This window comes from Gopherus flavomarginatus, chromosome 9, assembly GCF_025201925.1.
Source record: "Gopherus flavomarginatus isolate rGopFla2 chromosome 9, rGopFla2.mat.asm, whole genome shotgun sequence".
In the NCBI taxonomy this organism is placed as follows: Eukaryota; Metazoa; Chordata; order Testudines; family Testudinidae; genus Gopherus; species Gopherus flavomarginatus.
The window spans coordinates 34,547,660-34,563,624 of record NC_066625.1 but is presented as its reverse complement, the minus strand read 5'-3'; the positions used below and the strand labels follow the sequence as shown (position 1 = coordinate 34,563,624).

Below are 15,965 nucleotides of genomic sequence, written 5' to 3'. Positions count from 1 at the left end.
GAATGACAGCTGCCAGGCAGGTTGTCAGCAGTCTGAGCTGGTTCCTTCTGGGCAGAGGGGAGTGAGTAGAAATGGGCTTTCTAGCCTACCAGTCTCTTCCCAGGACTCCCTGGAGTCAGGGTGCAAGTCTCCAGGATATCTGCTTCCCAGGGCCCTTGCTAGGCCAGTCCAGCTGGTCAGGCGCTGCGCAGAGCCCTTGGTACCAAGCCTGGTTCTGGAGCTGCCACTTTCGGACAGGTGATGTGGATAGCGTGGCAGTGAGCTACCAGAGACACTAGGCAGAGATGCTGGAAGAACGGGGGGCAGATTTTCAGAGCTACTTCGGCACGTGAATCTCTTTGAAAACCTGGCTCAAGGAGCTTTATCTCTGCTGCTCCCGCCTCGCTGCCCCTGCTGCTCTCCCTCTTGTCCCCAAGCGGTGCTAAAACCCCCTGCTGCTCCTTCTCCCATGTGCCTGTCTCCATGGCCCAACCTGCTTCTTTAACAGTAACTCGTGGCCTGTGTGCCAGAGGGGCATGGGGCTTTGTTAGCAGTGGAGGGCAGAGGCACTCGCCAGTACTTGGAACGCCAGTTGGCAACATCCTTGGCAGGCTGGCTGCCTTCTTGCCATGCTGGGAAACTGTGGTTCCCAACCCACCCCACGGAAAGAACAATGTGACTGTAATGCTGAGCCCCCAGCTTTGGCTCTGAGGGATCCCCTAGGAGTGAGTGGTAGCGCCCCATTGGAGCCGCTCCTGCTCTGACACTGCAGAGCTCCCCTAGCTCAAGAGGTGGAGTTGGGAGTTCTAGACCCAGCTCTCCTGGGGGTGTAGCACAAGGATCCGAGACAACGCCACGTTTAACCCTTCCCTGGCTGGCTCTCCTTGCCGCATGCTCTGCAGCTGTGTGCTTCTGGCCGAGGGGGAGGGGAAGTCGCCTTTGACCCAAGTTCAGAGGCTGTTGCCCCTTCAGCGGCAGGGGGTCAGGCCGGCAGCCTGCATGCCTCTGGGTAGGCCCAGCCACCGCTTGGTGGGAGGACTGTCTGGGGCAGCGTCGGCTGCCGCCATGGAAATAGGCGACCCCCCAGTTGGGTCTCAGCCGCTGAGGAGAGGAGGGAATTCCTGACTTCCCTTTGTTTGCAAGCCACACTCCTTCAGATCCAGCCCTCAGTCAGTGGCTTCTGCTATGTACTTCCCCTCCTCTCCCCCGCAAGGCTTTGAGCTGGAGATGGCTGCTGTCAGTGGGAAGGGGGCTTTCCTCCTTCTTTCACCAGTACTTCACTGGGGAGGAAGGGGCTGCAAAGAGCGAACGGGGGGCTCAGAAAGCTGATGGGAGCCGAGGCTGTCCTTGGGCTGCAAGGCCTGCGCTGGTCCCCGGGTTGAGTGCAATGGCTCTACTGCCCACACGTAATTGATCACCAACAGTTCTGGCGATTTCGTTCCCCACGTCCCGGCTGCCTGGAGGTTATAAACTGGGGGCTTGGCTGTCACTCTGTGGGTGTTCCCAGCTCCCCCGGCTGCCCGGCGGAGCTGCTCCAGCCAATCCCAAACCCGCCGGGCTCCCCTTTCGAATCTTGCCCTTTTTTCCCCAGGGTTCTCTCTTCCTGGTGGCTGATCCCCCACCATCAGAACCAGGCCCGCTCTGCTGGTGCGGTCGAAGCCAGGCAGGGGGCGAGCCAGGTGTTGGCAATCCCACAAGGCAGCTGCTTGCTAAGGCTTGCCAAGAGAAGCTGGCATTCTTCTGGCCCCAGAGGCTGGGGCTCCAATGTTTGGAGGGTCCCAAAGCACCAAAGGCAGTTAGCCCCAGCTGTCCCTTAAGCCCTGAGAAAGTCTCCAAGCCCTTTGATCTTCCCTTCCACTCAGCTGGAGGGTGAGCTGAGGCCCTGGAGGGAATGGACCGGTGAGCATGGCTGCAGGCACTGCTGCTTGCAGGTGGTGCATGTAGTGAGCGCTGATCCTTGGAACAGGCAGGTTCTCGGGTCTCGTTGTGAGTCCCTGGCTCTGGGCATGCCCCTGCCAGCTGAAGCCTGCAGCTGTGCTCCCAGCAAGCAAGTGATTTGAGGTCTCTTGAATTCCATTTCCTCTTGTCACTCACACGTACCTGAAACAGACAGAAGTTGGTGATGACAGCGTCGAGTTCAGGGAGGGGTGGGACCTTGGCCCTGACGTGCCAGACCCAGAATTCTACATGGAACTCAATGGGTAGCGACACTCCAGTGCTGGCACCCAGCGTGGCCCCCTGCTGCCTCTGTGCAGTGTGAAGGCTGCCCAAGGGAGATCCCCATTTACCACCAAGATCGAAGCCTTTGAAATGGCTCCCCGGGGCAAGGGTTATAACATGACATGCCCCAGGTTAATGTGGGGCTGGCCTGGAAGAGTTGGCTGCATGAAGCCTGGAGGCAGATGCCGAACCTCCCCTGGGTCCAAGTGATTCAAGGAGGTGGTGAGCGAGCAGAGGGAGAGGCCTGGCTGGAGCGAGGAGGAGTTTGTACTAAAACAAGATGTGGGGCTGTTTTTTCATGACTGGACAAAGTAATTCTGGTGATGGGATGGGGGGAGAAGGCAGGGCCTGGGTAAGTGCTGAGGGGTGTAGTAAGGGAGACCACATCACATAAACCACCCGCTTGGCTGGCCATCTCTGAAGACTGAACGGAGCCATGGATGCCAAGGTCAGGACTGAGGCACATTGTAGGGGGGCAGCTCAGGGGAATCTTGTCCTGGTGCTGCCCGGATGCTGCAGCTGGGCTGTGGCTTGTCTCTGAGATTGTCAGCCTGGCCTCTTTCACCAGTAGGGAAAAACCAGCCTTGCCAAATGTTTGCTGTCAGCAGTTTGTTGTCTTATTCAGCACTGACACAGCTCTGTGCAGTGTGTGCAGATTCCCTCCCCACCTTGTGCCAATGTCCCTCTCTCCCTCCCCCTGCATGCCGCTGGCACATCCAGATTGAGAAACAAAGTGAAGAAATTCAAAGGCAGATTCTGCTCTGGCACTGCATGGTATGGTGCTCTCATGAACCCCTGCCTGGCCCGGGGCTCCCACCTCCCCCGGTGCATTAGCACCCGTGGGACAGTGCATAGCCTTGGGACAGTACATAACCACTGAGACACAGACCATGGAGGGCTCGGGACTGGTGCTGCGAGACGCATCGCTTTGAGTGGACGCCACTTGAAGAAGCAGCCCCCGAGGTTGTCTGAGGGTGATAGCTGGCATTTCATTGGCGAAGGCACCATTGCACACTGTGCCAGAGACCAGCGTGACGCCCTCCCCACAGGGAGAAGGGCTGCACAGGAGAAATTCCTGGAGAGAAATGGGAGCTGCCATGTGGGTGCCCTGGCACCATGCAGGGTATCTCGACCAAAGCCTGCAGGTGCCATTTTCTCTGCTTCTCCCCCTGAAAGGGTTAATAGTATCTGGTGAGCTGGGTTGCTGCAGGACAGGGCTGACCTGGTAATTGCTCCCTGTAAAAATAGCTGCATGCTGGGTGAGGGGCCGGCAGGCTGATGGAAGGCAGCTAGCAGTGCAATTGCTGAAATGATTCCCAGATGGGCCGGCGCCCTTGCCCTAGCTGTGGTTCTGGCATACGCCTGCCCGCCTGCACTCAGGCCTCTGCAGCTTACTGGGAAGCAGGCAATTGCTCTCCCTTGCGCACGGGCTCTACATGGGAGGCAAGATCTAGATACACCTCCGTGCCCTGCCCTGGGTGCTGGGATGCTGCGTGTCACTGGGAGAGCTGTAGCTATGCCAGAGCACTGAGCTCTAAGCATGGCTAGCAGAGGGAGCATGTTGGATCATGATGAGAGTGCTGGTGCTAGCACAAGAGTGAAGTACCCTGCCTGAGAGTGCCCCTGAAATCCCACTGCTGGCCGCCCCGTCCCACTCGCAGATTTGTACATAGGGAGGATTGTGCCCTCATGTTTTCTCTTTAAATCTCCCTCCGTCAGAGCATCCCAGCTGTCCAGCCCTGCTGCCACATCTCCTTGGCCAGTAGGGTGGCATACAATTAACCGGCATCCTTGGTACTCCAGCTCCAAAATCCCCCTGCAGCTGCCATGGGGCTGGTGGTGTGGGGAAAGCACAGAAGGTGTAGCAGGAAGTGGAGGGGTTCCTGCTGCTTGAGTTACTGAAGAGGAGGCTGGCCAAAGCCCTGCTTACCACCCTGCCCAGCTGGCCTTGGTCTTTCTGTGTCCAGTCTGAGTCAGTTGTAAACTGTCAGTGACCATCTATAGAACATGCTGAAATACTTCCGTGGGCCAAAGGCAGCGAGGAAGGCCTGCTGGAGTCCATTGAATGGGGCTGGATTTACCCACAGCCACTGCAGATGGAGGCTGGTGACCAGCAAGCCCTTCTCAGGCGAGGAACCTCTCCTGGGCTGGAGCAAAGGTGGAAAACCTTGCGTAGATGCTGGACACAATGTTGGAAGGCAGAGAGAAACCTGTGCAGGATTCTTATGGCCAGCAGGCTCTAGCCCTGTCTAGCCTCGGGGCAGGGAAGCTTTGCAGAGATGCGAAAGATTGGGGCTGCTAGGTTTAGAGAGGAGTCAAACAATGGCTTCTGGCTCAGAGAAGGGAGATCAGGATAGTCTAGTTCCCTTTCTCACATGAGAACAAGGGAACAGCTCATCAAACTGTAAAGGATGCTATAAAACTGACCAAAGGACATGCTCTTTCCACACACACAGCCTGTGGAACTCATTGCCACAAGAGGTCAGTGCGGCCAGAAGCTGAGAGGGGTTTGCTTGGCTGTTTCTGTGGATGATGAGAACATTCAGAATTACAATAATAGGGATTAAATAAAGAGTTTGAGAGGAGCTATAAACCCTCCTGCTCCAGGGCACGAGCCAGCTTCTGATTGCTGGGATCAGGAAGGAACTTCCCTTGTGGCCAGGCAGCCCAGAACTGCAGGGCTCTCGCACCTTCTTCTGGAGTGGCTGTGGCCAGCGTCAGAGACAGGATCCTGGGTCTGCTCCAGCCCGACCATTGCTATCCTCTGTGATTAGAGCTGTCAGAGCATGCTTGGCATGCAGCACCGGAAGGAGAAAAAACCCACTTAGATTAGCAAATGGCAGCCTTGCCGAGTGTGGGTCTGGTGTGGGATGTGTGCTCCATGCAAAGCTCCAAGGCTCCGGCAGTGGCTTCCTGCTCAAGGTCTCAGTTACCAGCAAGGGCTGGATTTAATAGCAAGAGGGATTTGGGGTTTAATTGCAGAGGTTTTGCATTCCTTCCTCGGTGCTGATTCAGCACCCAGGAATTAGCCACCGCCGCACAATGGGCCTCCTCTAATCTGCTGCTGTGGCACTCTGCCTGCACTGTTCGTGTCAGGAAGCTGCGTGGTAGCTTTGGTCTATGATGGAAGGTTTGCGCCGGGCTGCCCTTGGACGCCAACTGCTGGGCCATGGTTCTGAAATGGCTGTGGCTTCCCAGGGGCCCCATGGGCTGAGTGTCTGCAGATTACAGGCACAGTGATCTGTGGCTGTGATAGAGGATCTCCCGCCACTGCACAGCCTCCTGTTCTCTGCCTGGGGCTCCCAAGTCAGGCCCTAAGCACAGCAATGCTTTGGTGTAAGTGAAGTGGGGCTCAGCACAGGGGCATGTGTGCTGTGATAGGCAGGAGGATCTAATAGTCCCTTCTGGCCTTGATCGCTATGGAAGTAGGAGGACTTTGGTCTCCAGGGCTGTGGACCCAGCAGCTTTCACCAGCACCAGGCTCACATGGGATCACTTCCTGGGGAAGCTGTTTGTGCATCTGGGGCCCTGTAAGCTGCCCTTACCTGGCCATACCTCGGGCTGTTGTGCAGCCCAGCTGGGATTCCTGTGGCCAGTGCTGCATCCTCTCAGCTCTTCGCGGTATTGTTTGCCGGCAGCTCAGGTCTCATCTTCCTCCAGTCAAGAATTGGCCTGCTGGGCCACGCCTGGTCCTGATCCAGTGGTGAAGGTGACAGTCCAGTCATAGTCTGACAGCCTGAAGCCCTCCCTCTCCTCCCAGGACCTGTGCTGTGAAAATCACGCCCTTCTGGGGGTCTCAGGTAAAATCTTGGCTGGGGTCTTTAATGCCAGTGTCCTGCTGAATTCTAATTCTGAGTGACTTGCTTCGTACCTAATGTACCCCTGCCATTTCCGTTAGACACAGCAGCCTGTGGCAGGAGATGAAGTGGAGTGTTGCTGTGTGCTCTTCCATAGTTGCTGCGATCCACCCTAGAAGTGGCTGCAGTTAACCTGCATGAACCATCTAGATCCCTTTCTTACCTCTCAGGGTGCTGGGCTGCCTACCCAGCTGGTTTGTAAAGTGTTGTCAGGGCTGCTAGCAGCTGTTTCCGTTTGTATGTTCAATACAGCCAGTGGACGTACCTGTTAGGCCATGCAGTAGGCAGCATCCGGTGCCCCTTGTGCTGACAGCCCTGGCAGATGAGCTGGACCCTCTCTAGAGAATCGAGTTGAGGAGCTGAGCCTCCTCGCTCTGTGCCAACCTGCTGTCTGAGGGGCAGTGTTGCTTTGCCAACTGACAAGTGAGGTTCCATGATGAGGCATTTCACCTGACCTAGGCCAGGCCTGCCTCCTCCTTGCCGTTTCCATGCGCAGCAGCGAGTCCTCCCTTCCTTTCTCAAGCGGACCAGGAAACACAGCGCTGGGCTCTCGCTTTCTCCCCTCGTGCGTATGGGAGCGGGTGTCGCGCTGCTGTTCTGCGCACATCTCTCGACAACTACGGTGCAAAGCCGTATAATGCCTCATTTGTTGCCTCGCATTGGAAGATCCAGCGAGTGCAGTCTGGCTGCGATCAGCTGCTTCCCTGTACAAGTCTATTAACCCAGCAGGTCAGGAGCCAGTGCTTGGATGGCTGCCATAGGGTTTGGAGGGGGCGAGGGTGGCCGAGAACACGGCAAAGCAACAGTTAATATTGCAGCCAATTCATCCTGGCCGCCCCCTTCTAGCCGTCCACCCACCCTCCACTGGTTAACAGAAAGCTTGGACTGGAGAAAGGATATTTCATCTCTTCCTTGTGGGGATGGAAAATATACAAAACTCTCCACAAAAATATTTAGTTAGCAGCAATTTTCAGAGGAATTTGGGACGTTAATTTAAAAAATCTGCTGGGAGGGGACTACAATGGGCCCTTTGAAAGGGAGAGGGCGTCCCTCTCGCCTGGCCTTGGAGATCTGATTGCCAGCTCCCAGAGAGATGGCCCCTCCTCTAATAGAAAGCAGCCCTCCAGGAAGTCCACCTGAGGAGTGACTCTGAAAAATCCAGCTTGGTCCAGACGCGCCTCTGCTGGATGATCCACTGCCCAGGCCAGAATCCTCTGGGCACAGGGCGACTTCTCGCACTAGGCTGTCTGCAGGCATCAGCCCTTGGCACCCAGAGCTGCTGGGCTGCAGCCTCACAGTACAACTCCAGCGGACCTTCTGGCTTCTCTGCCCTGGGCCAACTTCAGCTCTGCCCAGACATGGATTTGAGGCCGAGCTTTGGGGCTGGGTGAGGGAGTTAAACTTATGACCCATGTGAGGGAACTAAAATCCAGCTGGTTGTTAGGCATGTGGTTAGCACTCCTGGGAGAGAGGATGGAGGCAGCCAAACTGTACCCATGTAATAGCTACGGTCTTGCAATCTCCACCTCACCCCTTGCCCACCCCAGTCCTTGGCTTCCCCTGCCAACAAAGGGGCCGGCTAGTTCCAGTGGACGAGGCTGTTTTTTATGATGTGCCCACTTGACCACAAAGAACTGGCCTGAGATCAGCATTCGAACTCGCCTGGGCCCCATTGAACTGAAGTAATAGCTCCGGGGCAGTACCAGTCTGAGTCATGTTCACACTGGCTAACGAGGGGCAAAGGCTCCATTTCTCATTACCAGCCCCAGACCACAATTCCATAGACAGGGAGTATAAGCTCTCTAACTCCCTGCAAGGGAGCAGAGATGGCCAGTGGTTAGGGTGCTAGCCTCTGAGATTCAGGAGAGCTGTATCCATGTCCCTGCTCTGCCACAGACACCCCGTGGGACCTTGGTCAAGTCACTTTGTCCCAACTGTCCAGCAGCCCTGCCCTGCTCCTCAGGGATGAATACAGAAAAAGCTGTGAGGAACCCAACTGCTCTGGTGATGGTGGCGAGGGACGCAGCAACAGTAGATATTATTTATGATAGATTACCGCAGGGCCTGGCAGCCCCAGCACTGAGCAGGGCCCCATTGTGCTAGTGCTGTCTAGCCAGGTGAGAAGAGGCAGTGTGTGAAGGGAATGCGGAGATTGTGGCATTAAATGCTCAACAGGCAGGTGCAGGGGCTGAGGCAGTATCCCTTAGCTCTCCCCTAGACACTGTTCCCGTGCTGGCGTCAGGAGCTGAGGCAGGTCACTGGAAAGGTGACCCAGCCCTGCACCATGGTCCAGTGTGCGAGAGAATCGCTCCACATGCTCAGTAACTGGCCTGCTCCAGAGCTGCCCAGCTGCTCCTTGGGGAACCTGATTTCCAGGTCACAGTCCCCCTTTCAAATGGGGTAACCCTGTCAGTCCCGCGGCTGCTAGGAGCCAACAAACCTCTGTCTGACGGGGACGAACATCTGAGTCGCTCTCCTGGCAGGCAGAGCGGCTGACCTGTGTCTGCTCAGATGTTCCAGATGAAGCTGCGCACTGGGCAGAGACAGGCCTGCAAACTCCAGCCCAAAAGGGGAACAAGTCAGAAACTGAGTGAGTGAAAAAAAGAGGCTAGAATGGAATCTGCTGGGCAGCCTGTCCTAGCCTCCCTGCTCATATCCGCTGGGTGGGTGTGTGTGAAGTGTGTGCATTCGCGTGCGAGGTGTGTGCACATGTGGGTGTGTGCTCACTTATATTCAAGGCTGCTAAAGAAGTCCTATGGGGCTGGATAGTGCTGGCCCATAGGAGATGTCAAGCGAGCGCAGGCCAAGTGAATGTGTTGTGCTCTGTGAGACACATGCAGGCTGCACCGAGACCTGCAGTTAGGGTGACCAGATGTCCTGATTTTATAGGGACAGTCCCGATTTTGGGGTCTTTTTCTTATATAGGCTCCTATTACCCCCCACCCCCTGTCCCGATTTTTCACACTTCTTATCTGGTCACCCTACCTGCAGTCTCCTGTGTACACGTGTGCGGCTGGGCCCTTAACAGTCCTGTGACCCTGCCCAGCAGTGATCTCACTGAGCATGGTGTATCAGTATCCTGGCCCACAGCAAGCTCTCCTGCCTCGGGGCTGTGCTTAGCCACCCATCCATCCCTGCCCCCGTATAGCACACTCCCAACAGCGCTCGGCTCCCCAGCCCTCCTCTGAGGCCTGGTCTGCACAGGAGGGGGTGGGGCAGATCGATCTAAGTTATGCAACTTCAGCTACATGAATAACGTAGCTGAAGTCGACATACTTAGATCGACTTACTGTGGTGTCTTCACCGCGGTGAATCTGCTGCCGCTCCCCCGTCGATTCCGCCTGCACTCTCGCGGCGCTGGAGTACAGGAGTCGACGGGAGAGTGCTCAGAGGTCGATTATTCCCCACTGGATCAATCACTGCCCGCCGATCTGGCTAGTAGTGTAGACATACTGCGAGTCACCACACTAGGGAGATGTGAACAGGCCTGAGGCCTTGGTGTTATGCACAACAGCCTGGGCTCTGCAGCAGCTGCGGAAGGGCTGGTTCCTTGTGTGAACTGCTGGGGGCACTGGGGGTGAATGGTGACACTTGGAGGACTTGGGAGAATACGGGGAGCCCCCACCTCGGCTCTGGAAGAAGTGTGCAAGAGGGACAGAGAACAGGTCAGAGCAGCAGGGAGAAGTGGCCTTTGAGCTGTGTGTTTATAATGACGCAGCCTTGCCTTGGCTGAGGGCCCAGGTCTGCCACTCTTGCCCGTGCCCCTTGCTCCCCATGGGGCGGCCCATAGGCTGCGGTTCCATCCGGCAGGAGGCAGGGCAGCAGGACGTTGGCTGGCACTCAGTGCTGTGCTCACAGCAGGGTCCATGTCAATAGAGTCAAGGAGATTGTTAGACCTGACCCCTGCTGCATAGGGTGAGCTTTGCACGCTCAGGCTGGCATCATCGGTGCCGCGGTTAGCACTCTGCCAAGTACAGATTCATAGTACGTTAGCACCTCGGAAGGGAAAACCTCCAGCCCAGCAAGCCAAGGAGCTACCTGCACTGACCGGATCCCAGCCTCTCCTGGACGCTCCCTGGGACTGTCTCACACCTCCGGCAGCCACACCTAGCCAGGCTGCATGAGCCCCCCTGCGCCCACAGCTCACCTGGCAGAACCAAGCTGCTCAGGAGCCAGGGCTTGGCACTGGGCACTCGCTTCTTCAGGCAGCGTTATTGGGTGTCCGCACTACCACACTTGGCAGGCAGGAAAGCTTTTGTCCGCATGGTCAAGGACAGAAAAGCCAGGCTGGGGGCCAGGAGTGAGGGGTCAGGGCAGAACTAGGGGGGCAGGCCCAGGATTGAAATAGCAGCAGTGCAGGTTGGCAAGGGTGGAGTATTTGCCCAGCTCTGGGGATCCAGGCACTCAGTGGCTGGTTCAATTCAGATCTAGGGGAGGGGAGGCTGCTTGCACAGGGCCTGACTCAAACCTCTGCTATTCTCTCGCAGCTGAACTTGTCTGGTTGGCAACACCTGCTCGGCAGAGGCCCTGCACTGGGAAACTCAGGCTGCTGCAATGGAGAGGGAAAGGGAGCCGGGGAAAAGCAGTGCCGCAGGGCGTGACCATCTCAGCCCTCTGCTCTCCGAGAGCCCTACCTGCCCCTGCGCTCTGGAGGGAAGCTGGGCCAGGGGCTGCAGGCCACACTCCCATCCATGCGTAATCCGAGTTCTGTAATGCTGCTTTAATCAGAGCCAGGCGGGCCGTCAGCAAGTGGCTGGGTTGGGGGAGGAGGGGCTATGGAGGGGGATGCAAGGGTGGTGGGTAAAGAAATGAGAGGCAGCTGTGTAAATATTGATGGAATTCGGCTAAGGAAAAGTGAAACCAAATGAATTCTAAATTCTCGCACACCCAAATCTCCATGTAAACACGCTAGGGCTGCCTAAAGCCAGCCAACCCTCCTGCAGGCTCGCAGAGCGCCAGGGAAACTGCCCCCTTCTCCCGTGTACCCAGTACAGCATGCACTGCGGGGCAGCTTGTCTTTCATTCATCCCCTGGTATGGGGCACAATGGACCGGTTTGAGTACAGCGACCCAGCCCCCGGTGCCTGCCCGGCTGGGGTTGGGCAGGGGACTCTGATGGTGCTAGCTTTTTGTCCTGTGGCTGAACCGTCTCCTCTGCCCTCTGATGGTGGAGCGGAGCACGAGATCTCTGCTGAACGCCTGGCTCGGCTTGTAGGCAGGACACGTCCCATCACTGCTGGTTTTGGGGTGGTTGAACAATGGTGGGATCGGACGGAGGCTAGAGAGAGAGAGACCCTGCAGCGGGCATGGCTGGGAAAGCCATTTTCAGGGGCTCCTCCAGACTGATCTTATCCCTGCACTTCAGCTCTACCCTGCATGATAGTTCTACCTGCAGCTGTACCCCCTGAGGCTGAGCACCCATCTGACCTCCTGCGCTACAGGAACTGGTGTGGTGATTCTGTAGGTGGCTGACTCTCCCCTACGCCTGCCCTAACCCAGCGTCCTAGCACAGTGCCAGGAGGACTCTGCCTGGGGAGGTGCTACTGGTCCTGAGCAGGCTCTCACCCTGACGTCTCAGTCAAATTCCACTCTGGTGGTTATGGTCTGTTTCCTTGCCATTCCATGGGATATGGGGGTTTCTTCTTCACTTCCAGGCCTAAGCTGTTGGGTAATGATGCTATGTTTAATTAGCCACTGCTGCTTTCTGTCCCCCAGAGGTGGCTGCATTTCAGTGCTGGGTGATGTCTGGCAGCCCTGTGGGAGCCTGTGTGCTGACATGTTACACACCGAGTGTGGGGCTGCTGTTTTCACAGTGAGCGGGGAGTGGTCTCCTCCGTGGAACGCCTTGGCAGCAGTTTGCCCTGCATTTCCTGGGCGTAAGGGCCAGGGTCTTTTGCACTGCCGTTCCCAGAGCTATAATGCTGTGTCACGTTCCAGCTGGGCCTTCCTGTGGGGTTGGGTCTCCGTGCTGGGCTGGCAGCCCAGCCCTCCCTTAGCTCTGAGGAGCTTTGTTCACTGACTGCTAATCAGCCAGGTGGAACCTGCAGCCTTAGCTGCTGGGATGGAGAACTCACCATTCTTTGTCTGGCGACTGATGGGCTTGTGGTGTGCACCCGGCTGTTGGAAGGGGGGCGGCTGGGGAGGGGTGCATTCTTCACTCTCCGAGCTCAGCAAAACCCCTTGCTGCAGCAGTTCTCTCTGGAGGTGGGCAGAGAAGAACTAAGCTAGCAGGACCAGTTCCTGGTACCTCCACCATCCCAACGGAGGGCGAGCGTGTAGTCCGCCCGCTCTGACTGCTAGGAGTTCCCTGAGTGGTTCCCATGAATGCCAGGTCTCATTCAAAGCTGAGCTGCACAGGAGTACCGTACAGGCCTTCACAGTGTCGAAAGGGCGTTGGATTTACGTTTTTCACATTAAAAATGTATGTTTTGCCTACCCTGGAAGGTCTGTGGCTGACTGGGGAACTGGTGGTAGCTTATTGGTGTCTGAGATACTAAGGAAATAAAACCTGATGCCTGGAAGTGCAGTGAGTTTTATTCAGGTTGTTTAAAACTGGTTGTTTTCTTGTCAACATCTATTCAATGTGGCGGGGGGCTGGGGGGAGGAAATACCTTGTTAGGGACGATGCAGCGAAGGGCTGAGAAGACCCAATCCACATCTGAGTCCTCCACCAAAACAGGAAGCTCAGATCTGATGTTCCTGCTAGTCCAAAGGTTAAAGAAACAAAACAAACTGAAACACACAGTTGCCCTCCTCAATCCAGAACCGAAGCCAAGCAAGCCCTACAGCCAGTGTATTTCCTTTGCAAGTCACCTTGAAAAGGGAGGAAACAAAGAAGTTTCTGTCCTCCACAGCTCCAAAGACCTTTCCCAAGGTAACTGACACATGGGTGTCTGCAGACAGGCTGTGGGTCAGACCAAGAGAAAAGGGAGCTGCCCCAGGGGTTTACTAGGCTGTTAATCTGGGAACCCCAGAGGCCTTGCCTGCACTGAGGAAGCACACACAACCCTCAGGGGCCTAGGTGATACCATGGAAAGTTGCCAAAGGCAGTGGGAATCAGTAGCGCAGATGTGATCCCACTCCCAGCAGTGCCTTGAGCCACCTTTACCGTGGCCACTCCAGGAGCCACCAGAGCCGGCCCTTGGGAGTTGTTCTGTGTGTTTCTCTTGCACAGGGGGCTGCTGAAACGCCAGTGGGGACTACCGCTGAGTCTCCAGCTGACTCCCTGCGCTGCACAAACCTCCATGTCCCAGCCTCCCCCCAGATAAGCCTTGGGCTAGGCAGAGCCAACCACTGCAGAAATGGCCACTCCTGTGACTTGGAGAGGGGAGGGAATTTGCTGGACTCCTCAAAAAGATGAAATGAGCATCCGTGCCCTGGGGGCAGGAAAGGCTTGGGCACAGTGGGGCAGCCAGCTGGATTTCCCAGGGCTTCCTCCAGCATCTAGCAGTGAAAACTGTTCCTGCTGCATACACTAATAAACCCTGCTAACGACTGATTGTCATCTGGTTTAAGAGAGGAGGGAGGAGCCTGGGAGAACTAGTGATACCCAAATCCTGCTAATTTTGGCTCAGAGCCTAGCGAAGCATCTGGTGCTCGCGTGTTTCCATTGCACCAGGACTCGCTTCCCGACACTTCGGGCGCGAGGTTCATCCAGGGAAAAGGAATTCACCTTATCAGGCCGGCCTGCGGAAACAGGCCTGAGCAGCCACTGACAGCTCCCCCATAATCCCTCACTCCCCACCCCCCACAGAAGAGATTTAGATGAGGCTTTTGGTCTCTTTAACAGAAAGAAATCTTGTCAGAGCATCGTCTGACTCATGTACTGGCCAGAACTGAGCTCTGTTCTCCAGCCTGCACAGATCGTGCCTGTCTCCATCGCTTTTTTGAGGCAGGAACTTTGTGTTCTGTTTGTACAGTGCCTAGTCCATAACTGGGGCTCCCAGGCTCTGCCTCAATACACATACGTAACTGCTCGGTATGAAACGCTCCCCCGCCGTAATCTCAAAGCGTTTACCAACCTGGGAATCTGAGGCAGAGCTGCACAGTGGGGAAGTGGCAGAGTTAGGAATAGATTCTCCACTTGGTGCCCTGACCCTTGGACCATGCTCCCACCCTAGATGGTGCAGATTTGCCACAAATTCTGCTAATGGAAATGGGGTTTGGTGACAGATGCTACAGAGAGGGCAGGCTGCCTTGGGCCAGAGGGCCCTTCGCCACTAGCTGGCCTGTCCATGTTCCCTCCAGCTCACAAGGGACCCACTGCCCTTCCCACCTGCTGGCTGTGCAGAGCCACTACTCAGTGGCAGCCAAGTTTGGTCACAATTCCGCCTCAGGATCCACATCAGGGAAGCCACCCACACAGTTGGTGCGAATGGTGTCTCTTGGGGCAAACTGCCAAGCAGTGACTGACCCTGCAGACATAGCACCCTGCTCAGCCAGAGAGGGGGACCCTTGCATAGGCAATATCTGCTGCTGGGGAAGCTGCAGCGGCCCGGTGAGTGCTCTCTCCGCCCTGGAAATAGAGAGGGTTCCCGTGTCCAGGGTGTGCTGACCTGTGCTTTTTGCCAGCGTTAAATTGGGGCACCCAATTTGAACATAAATGGAAAGCTGCAGCAGTCTGTTAAAATCAGACTCACTGTAACTCCTGTGGGGCTGGGGCTCGAGGAATTAAAGAAAAGGGATAAAGAACCCTGACAGCTGGAGTTCTCCAAGAGCTTAATTTTTTCCTCCTAATTACAGTGTGAAGGCCAATTTTTTGCACAATAGTGAAAACTCAATGCACGCCCCACCCAGCCATCACCACTGCTCTGCGCACGATAACCGGACTCCTGCAAATCATGGGAAGCTGTAATTCCTCCCAAGGACACTGGACCCCCCCCTCAAAGCTGGAGTGGTAACTCGGCGTTTCCACTTCTCGGTGGCATAGGGAGATGCTGATGTGTCGGTCTGTGCCTACAGCCTTAGCATCCCTCACAAGCCGGATGCAGCTAACGCTGTACAAAAGATTTTATTTTTGTACAAAAAGCATCCTCCTTCATCTACTTTACAAAACAAAAGGACACAGATCTGTGTTAGAAAAGAGCTTTCCCAGAAGAAATGGGAAATAATCATGTATAAATATTCTCTAAAAATTCTTAAAGCTTTAATTCCCTGGTGGTTTTTTTCCTTCAGCGCACTGGGGGAGTAAGTCCGAGAGTCCCTGCACCTCTGGCTGTGTGTGTTGGGTTTTTTTTTCCTTCCTTTACTGCTTTTCAGGTAGAACTACTGAGGAGTCTGTTATCCTGGGCAGCACTTAGATAAAGGAGCTTTTGTTACCAGCACACTGAGGCATCTTAACAGACCGTATGGCTACACTACAGGATTATTCCGATTTTACAGAAACCGGTTTTGTAAAACAGATTGTATAAAGTCGAGTGCATGCGGCCACACTAAGCACATTAATTTGGTGGTGTGTGTCCATGTACCGAGGCTAGCGTCAATTTCTGGAGCGTTGCACTGTGGGTAGCTATCCCGTAGCTATCCCATAGTTCCCGCAGTCTCCCCCGCCCATTGGAATTCTGGGTTGAGATCCCAATGCAAAAACAGTGTCGCGGGTGATTCTGGGTAAATGTCGTCACTCAATTCTTCCTCCGTGAAAGCAATGGCAGATTATCATTTAGCGCCCTTTTTCCCTGGATTGCCCTGGCAGATGCTACAGCATGGCAACCATGGAGCCCGTTTTGCCTTGTCACTGTCACTGTATGTGTACTGGATGCTGCCGACAGACGCGGTACTGCAGTGCTACACAGCAGCATTCATTTGCCTTTGCAAGGTAGCAGATGATTACCATTCCTATTGCACCATCTGCCATTGTAAATTGGCGATGAGATGACAGTTATCAGTCATTTTGTACCGTCTGCTGCTGTCA

The 15,965-nt window shown here is 55.5% G+C and overlaps 1 protein-coding gene across 3 annotated transcripts in view; it reads left to right on the top strand.

Annotated features, from left to right (window-relative positions):
• The window catches only part of CORO7 (coronin 7), a 182,941-nt gene that overhangs the window by 97,281 nt on the left and 69,695 nt on the right, over positions 1-15,965 (top strand). The window lies entirely within an intron of this gene.